Source organism: Emydura macquarii, unplaced genomic scaffold (genome assembly GCF_026122565.2).
Source record: "Emydura macquarii macquarii isolate MOO-44397 ecotype Brisbane River unplaced genomic scaffold, CSIRO-AGI_Emac_v2 contig_1375, whole genome shotgun sequence".
NCBI classification, from domain to species: Eukaryota; Metazoa; Chordata; order Testudines; family Chelidae; genus Emydura; species Emydura macquarii.
The window spans coordinates 103,192-110,325 of NW_027131512.1; the positions used below are offsets into that span (position 1 = coordinate 103,192).

Consider the following 7,134-nt stretch of genomic DNA (forward strand, 5'->3'; position numbering starts at 1 on the left):
GCCTCCTACTCCAGGTGCTTGCTGAGAGATAAAGTATCTGGGAGTCATTGTTGCAGACACACCAGGGGGATATAATCTGCAGGGGGCAAGGATGCTGCATGCTCCTGTAATGCAAATCAGTGTTTCTCAAGGACCGGTCCGTGGACCAGTGCCAGTCCCTGAGATCTCCCTGACACAGTTTAGGAAGGCAGCAAGCCAGTATCAAAAAGGTTGAGAAACACTGCTATAGATAGAGTGCTTTTCAGAAAGACTTGCTTGAAGAAGGTGGGAGGAGTTGCGATGACACATTAGACCAGCCATTGGCCAGCTTCGATCATGCCACTCACTGAGTTAGCAGCTGGAGAGAAGGGGTTGAAGAGAAATTGACTAGTTATAGAGACCCACACCCTTCTGCATCGCTAAGGGGATGATGCTCTCTACACCTTCAAACAGGGCAACGTGGGGCTTTTACACTGGATGGTGGGTCTTCGATCTGAGGAAGAGGAGGCTCAGCCGATTTTTTTTTAGCATGTAGCAGATTATTGGGGGATTACTGCTCAGCCAGGAAGGCAAGCATTTACACCAATGAGCCAGATCCCCAGGGGGAGCAGATGGAGCTAAGTGGAGCAACAGCTGATTGACAGCAGGCTGGGATCTGGACCTGTTGATTCTCATGGAGCGACACTGAATTAACACAGGCTGGGGGCCTGGTCCTATTGACTCCAGTGGAGCTGTGCTGATTCACACCAGGTGGGGAATCTGGATTTATTTTTTTTTTAAAATGCCACTAAAAATGCTGCTGGTTCCTGTTGATAAAGAGGCCAGTGGGGGGGGGGGGGGGGGAATGCAGGACAAACCTGCCCTGATTGCTACATCTTGGATTTCGGGACCTCTTCCTGGAACCGGCCCCCTGAGTCAGACAAACCAACATCTGGAGAGCAGTGGAGCAGAGCCCAGCACCTGAGATAGGAGGCATGAGGTGGGGAGGTGTGGAAACCCCAGCCGGAGGTGTTTCCTAATTGCAATGGAGACCCAGCTGGGCAATCTGATCCTGGCTTCCTGGGAGCTATGGAGGTAACACTGCTCTTCTTCCTTTTTGCATCCCACTTTCTCTCTCTATTCACCATTCCTCTTAGGGACCCATTCAAACCTCTCCCTGGTATTAGGAAGGTGACTATGTGGTGAGGGTACTGGCTTGGGGACCTGTGTTCATATACCAGCTGTGGCGGTGACTTTGGGCAAAGTCATTTTAGCTCTGTGTGGCCCAGATCTTCCCCCCTCCCTTCTATGAAATAATCCTGTCTTTGTCGCTTTCTGCAAACACTTATGTCCTGTACACTAGCTGAAGATCTAGTCCAATAGATGCCTATTATTAACACCAACTGGCAGGCCTCTTGAAATCATGGCTCATAGTAGTAAAAGCAATCACATATGTGAGGGGCCTTCCATTGTAAACTCTTCAGGTCCATCTATACAAATCTTTGCCCTATGGGGCCCCAGTCCTAGCTACAATATAATTTCTACTGTAATATAAACAGTTTTGATAGGTGACTGCACCGCTGCTCCATCACCGTTAGGGTGACAGATGTCCTGAGATTAGGAGCTTTGTCTTATATAGGCAACTATATGCCCCTCTCCCCCACTCCAGGAAAAAAAGGGTCCTGATTTTTCACACTTGCTATCCGGTCACCCTAGTCATGGCACGGAAAGGGTTAAGTTTCGGGGCCTCTTTCCAATACATTTTCTGCTTTAAATTCACCTCCTGATTCATTAGGGGACCCAAATGTCTCTATAAATCCAAAAGTTACAAAAAAACCAGAGTCCTGTAGCACTTTAAAGACTAACAAATTTAATTTCTGCAGGCACAAGCTTTCGTGGGCTGTAACCCATAGCCCACGAAAGCTTGTGCCTGCAGAAATTAAATTTGTTAGTCTTTAAAGTGCTACAGGACTCTCGTTGCTTTTGCTGTATACAGACTAACATGGCTACCCCTCTGAAAAGTTACAACAGTTCTCATAGATCTCCGGGTGTTATAGTTTCTGAGCTTCCAGTGCCACTGTGTGGACATTTCCTGTCATTCATTGAAAATGTTTTTCTAAACGGTGCACCAAAGGGCCCTGATCTCAGTCGGGGCTTCGTGGCAGATAATAAATGCCCTGTATCGCTAAACTGATGGCCTGTTTCTAGGGGGAGTTTGTCTCCTGGCTGGTGCAGTAAAACCTACATTCATTGTGGTAGGCATCAAAAAGCAGAAGTTAGGGTAATGAGCAAAATCCACTTCACTAGGAGTTCCCCGACATAGCAGGACAGAACCAGCATCTCAGTCAATTTCAGTCAAATCAAGCTTTGGACGTAGTCCCAATTCCACCGACCATCCAGAAACTCTGCAGCCTTTGCCTGCTGAGCCCTGGGCCAGCTGATTACGCGCTGGGCATGGATGGACTGTACTTATCAACAAGTTAGCCACAGTGCTCAGAATTCTGACCATTAGCAGGGACCAGAGCACTTTGGATTCTGAGCCAGATGCTCTTCATGTACCAGTGTAACTCCTCTGACTTCAGTGGGGTTACTCCTGATTTACCTTAATGTAAATGAAGGGAAAACCAGCCCTATCAGTTCCTCATTTGGAGATTTCCTGCCACTTCCCGTCCCTTCCCCTAGGTCTGCACTAATTCTGACTCCCATCTTTTGTCCTCTCCTGAGTTTTTTATCCCCGGCTTTGATATTCCCCCTCCTCTTTGGTTTGTTCCATTGCTGGCAGGAAAGAGATTTAGCTCCAAAGATATTGTTGGTTCAGGAAGGGGAAATCCAGAGCCCTTGGATTTATGTAGGACCAGATTCTCAGCTACTGCAAATCAGCATTGACTTCAGTGGCAACCCCAGTTAACACCAGCTGACCTGCAGTAGCTCTCTTCCACCATTCTTTCCATTTCCTGGTGTTTGAGTGCCTCTCACTCTGTGACTGTATATGGACACTAAATTCTGTTTTCTGTTTCAGCTTTGCGGTGGGAGGGGGAAGGAAATTGCATTCTGACTGAGACAACTTTGAGCTGCTACACAGAAAACATCAGATCTGCAGCTGACCACGCAAAGAATAAGCAGAGTGAAAAGCTTACAAAGAAATCCACAGTACAAGAACCTGACTTGATCCCATCTTGTCACCCTCCAAGCAATGCAAGAATGTTCCCTACCATTGGTTCTCCAGGGCTTCGCCCAGTCCTGTTTAAGTGGTTCCACTAATGGGGTTTCCATTGCTTCCTGGGGGAGAATATGCCACAGCCTGATGGACCACCTCACTGTTGCTCAGTTTCACCCATCCAAACACTCCTGCCCCCTGAGCCTTGTCACTTGTTCCCATGACCCCTGTACACGCTGTTTACCCAAGTTACACACATTTTCCTCTCAATATCATTAGTCAAATGATCCATGAGCCAGGAGAAGATCAGGGCTCGCCCACCTAAGTTGCACATGGAGGTGGATCTAGTAGGCATGTGCTGAGCAGGCCTACCAAATCAGACCTCATTCAGAATGTGGCTAGAGAGATGATGGTGTGATAACCCTGAGCCCAGAGGTTCGTACACTTACCAGGGATGCGGGAGACCCAGGTTCAATTTTCCCCTCTGCAGGAGGAGGAAGAAAAGATTTAAGGCGGGTTTTCCGCCTCTCAGGTGAGTACACCGAACTATGGGATTTGCTAATGTGAGGATCCCTCAGTCACTCCTGTTAAAGCTGTTCCACTGTAGATAAATAACTAAAGAATCAGAAGGTGATTAAGAGAGCAAATGACTCTAAATCTCTAAGGAGATGGGAGACTGCAGGTCCAGTCCCTCTGCTCCAATTATGTATACAAAGTGGAACTGATTTTGCAGCCCCTAAGTATGACATTATTTTTAAAGAAGTGTATAGCCCTCATGGTGGCAAAGAAAATCTCACAAACAAGAACCAAGTTCACGTGCGGTGGTGATGTCTGCCTGAATTAGCAAACAGCTGGCTGGACCTTATTTCTAATTTGAAGTTGCCTGATTTAACTTCCAGCTGTTGGTTCTTGTTCTGCCTTCAGCCACCAGATTCATGATTTAGCACCTAATAATTTCTCCCCATGACGCTGGTACTTGTATACTGAGATCAAGTCACCTCTTGATCTTCTATTTAATAAGATGAACAGATTGAGCCCTAAATCTCTCATTGTACGGCATTTTTTCCTAGCCCTTGAATAATTTTTAGGCTAATCACTGCATGCTTTCCAATTTTTCAACATCTTTTTTAAAATGTTGACACCAGAACTAGGCACAGTATTCTAATATTGGTCTCATCAATGCCACGTACAGAGCTTACATCACCTCTCTACGCCTGCCCTTTACTCCCCTATTTATACATCCAGAGGATAATTAGCCTTTTAGCCACAACAGTGCATTGGGAGCTCATGCTGAGTTGTTTGTTCACTGTGGCTGCTAGATCCTTCTTGGAGCAGATTACAGAGCAAAGAAAAAGAAAAAGAAAAGATACAGACAGCAAGAAAGACACAGACATTCCAAATGAAATCATCTTTCAGTCCCATGACTTACTGTCTGACCTCCACCCTAAGCACCTGATGACTGGAGCAAATACCATTGAAAACAAAAATACTCATCATGTGAAATCGAAACATACAGCATGAAAATGAGTCACTGGGAAGTACGGCTCAAGTACGGATCCCCACAAGGAACTCTCCTGCTAGCAGATCCACACCTTGCCCATCATCTCTCATTTGCTATCGAGCTGCTGATTCCCACCTCTGATGGGCCCACGGTGCCACTGCTATCACCCACTTGGTAATCTTTCAAATAAGAACTTCCTGCTTTCTCCCATGCTGCCCCGCATGCTTGGGAGAAGCTCCCCATAAACATCCATGAAACTCACTTATCATCCATCTTCATCTTAACCTTCTCCTCTGCCATGATGCTTACCAAAAACTTGGCGTGTGGAGATCACTACCCAACATGTGGACCAATGCAGTCTCATTGCTTTCTTGTGCTCTCCTGTCTGTCTATAGCTATCCATTGTCTCTCATTTTATATGTAGGCTTGGTCTACACTACACAGTTAGGCTGACGCAATGCAGCTTACATTGACCTAACTATGGATGTGTCTACACTCAAATTTTGCTCCCGCTGATGTAGCTGGCCTTCTGTGCCGACTAACGCCACCTCCATAAGAGGCATAGAGTCAAAGCTGATGTAATTAGGTCTACGCAGTGTCAGTGTTCTCAGGTTCAGATCAAGTAGTCTCTGATCACTTCCTCTTGCCCATGGGGTTAGCGTGATGGCAGCCGTGTGTCCTGCTCCTGCCAGCCACCACCACCACCTCGTTGCATGTGCTGTGGAGTGAGATAGCTAAGGTTGTGGGTGCTGGCACTCAAGGTGATGGTGACTGGCAAAAGCATGATATGCTGGCACGGCAACCTGATGGGCAGCAGGCGGCCAGAGACCGATTGCAGACACAGGGAGCAGGAGGCCCACACCAGGCTGAGCCCCAAAGATTAGGCGGCGCCAGCGCTGACTCAGGTTCAGGGGGATGTGTCAGGTTTGGGTCAGGTCTCAAAAATGACTTGACCCCATGTGACCTTGGGTGGGGAATCAGGTCCGGTTCGGGCTAGGCCGGAATAGACCTCTACAAACCCCTAACGTGGATATAACCCCAATGGCACTTTCTTCTGCAATGCCCCAAATCCCAGGGAGTACGAGAAGCAGAGATCGCCTCCAGGTCTCGGGAATCATAAAAAACCATCACCCAGGAAAACCTGCACCTGACGCAGAGCGGCAGGAGAAAGACAGAGCCAGGCTACTGAGAAAGCTGCCTTGGTTCAGGCAGGCACAGCCATGACAAATGGACACAGGATAAGACAGCAGCATGCGCACACCTGTCCTAGGCAGATGGTACCTGAGGGATCAGTCTGTTACACTGGTAGCACTTGTTCTGCCATGGAATGGACTTAAGTGTGTCTCCACCAGTGCACTTTCCAGGCTACTCTGCACCTTCACTGGTCACAACACCAGCTCAGGGGTTGTGCTGTGGAAACCCCATTCCCCAGCGCAGCGTGTTTACATGGGAGGAGGAAATCAGAGGCTTGGTATCTCTGCTTCCCCTAGTCACCCCTCCTCACCAGCCAGAGGGCCTCTCTACTCCCGCCCTCTCTCCTCAACACCGGCCCCTCCCATGAACTGGTTTGGTTTCCTTTCCCTCATCCTCACAGCATTTCTGAGAAATCACGTGTCCCTTCCCCTCCCCCCTTTCAAATGCCAGCCAACCCTCAGGGTTCTTCCAGCCAGGAAGTGAAATGAACAAGCAGATTGCAGAGTAGGAAGCTCACCCATCCTGTTCTATGTATGGGCTAGTGGGGAGATTGTCCCCCTGGGGAGAGGGGGGAATACCCACTGTCCCCTAATGGATCCCAGGACGACTGTCTCACTGGCAAGGACTCTGCTTCACTCCCAGGGAGAGTGAGGGATCAGGATGCTGAGTTTCTGCTTCTTTGTTTTCAAGCCCCTTTATCAAAGGGATTTGTTTTAGTGAGCAGGTTTGTTCCCCTCTTCTAGGGGCTCCTGCAGAGTTAACTCCTGTTATATCTCAAGTGCTGCCCTTAACCCAAATCCCAGCCACATCCAAAGCCTGTTCACTCCAGTGTGCTGGTGCTTTTAGCTTGTCGGCTGCTAACGCAACAGCTCCGTGCAGTGCAAGTGTTAATTCGCAGAGTGGCCGCTCTCACTCCAGCTAAGGTGGCTAGCAAGGAGTTCACTCAAGTGTACATACCTTGAGTTAACTCTGCAGTGAAGACCTAGCCTACGTTTATTCCTATTTCCTGCTTATTCCTGCCCATTCTCCTCTTCCTTCCCCCAAAACACCATCCCCCTTTTCTCTTGCCTTCAGTAGTGCCAGTCCTAAACTCGTGAGCTGGGCCCCCCTGAGATTTTTTTTTAAAGAGTTGTTTGTACAGTGCCTAGTGCAATGTGGTCCTGGTCCACAGCTTAAGGGTCCTAGATGCTACCCAAATATAAGCAGCAATACATTTGGGATTCTCTCTCTTTTTTCTTTTTTGCCTTCTGTTAGCTGATCACATGCTTTTCAGGCTTTTCTCCACAACTGTGAGAGCTAGAAACTCACTTTTTTTAAAAATGAA

General features: G+C 48.0%; 1 long non-coding RNA gene across 1 annotated transcript; it reads left to right on the top strand.

The window, feature by feature from the left end:
- The first annotated feature begins 854 nt into the window (after positions 1-854).
- On the top strand, positions 855-3,353 carry LOC137155696 (uncharacterized). The gene is made up of 2 exons (XR_010920595.1): positions 855-1,053; positions 2,978-3,353. It is a non-coding gene; the product is annotated as an uncharacterized lncRNA (long non-coding RNA).
- Positions 3,354-7,134: the final 3,781 nt, after the last annotated feature.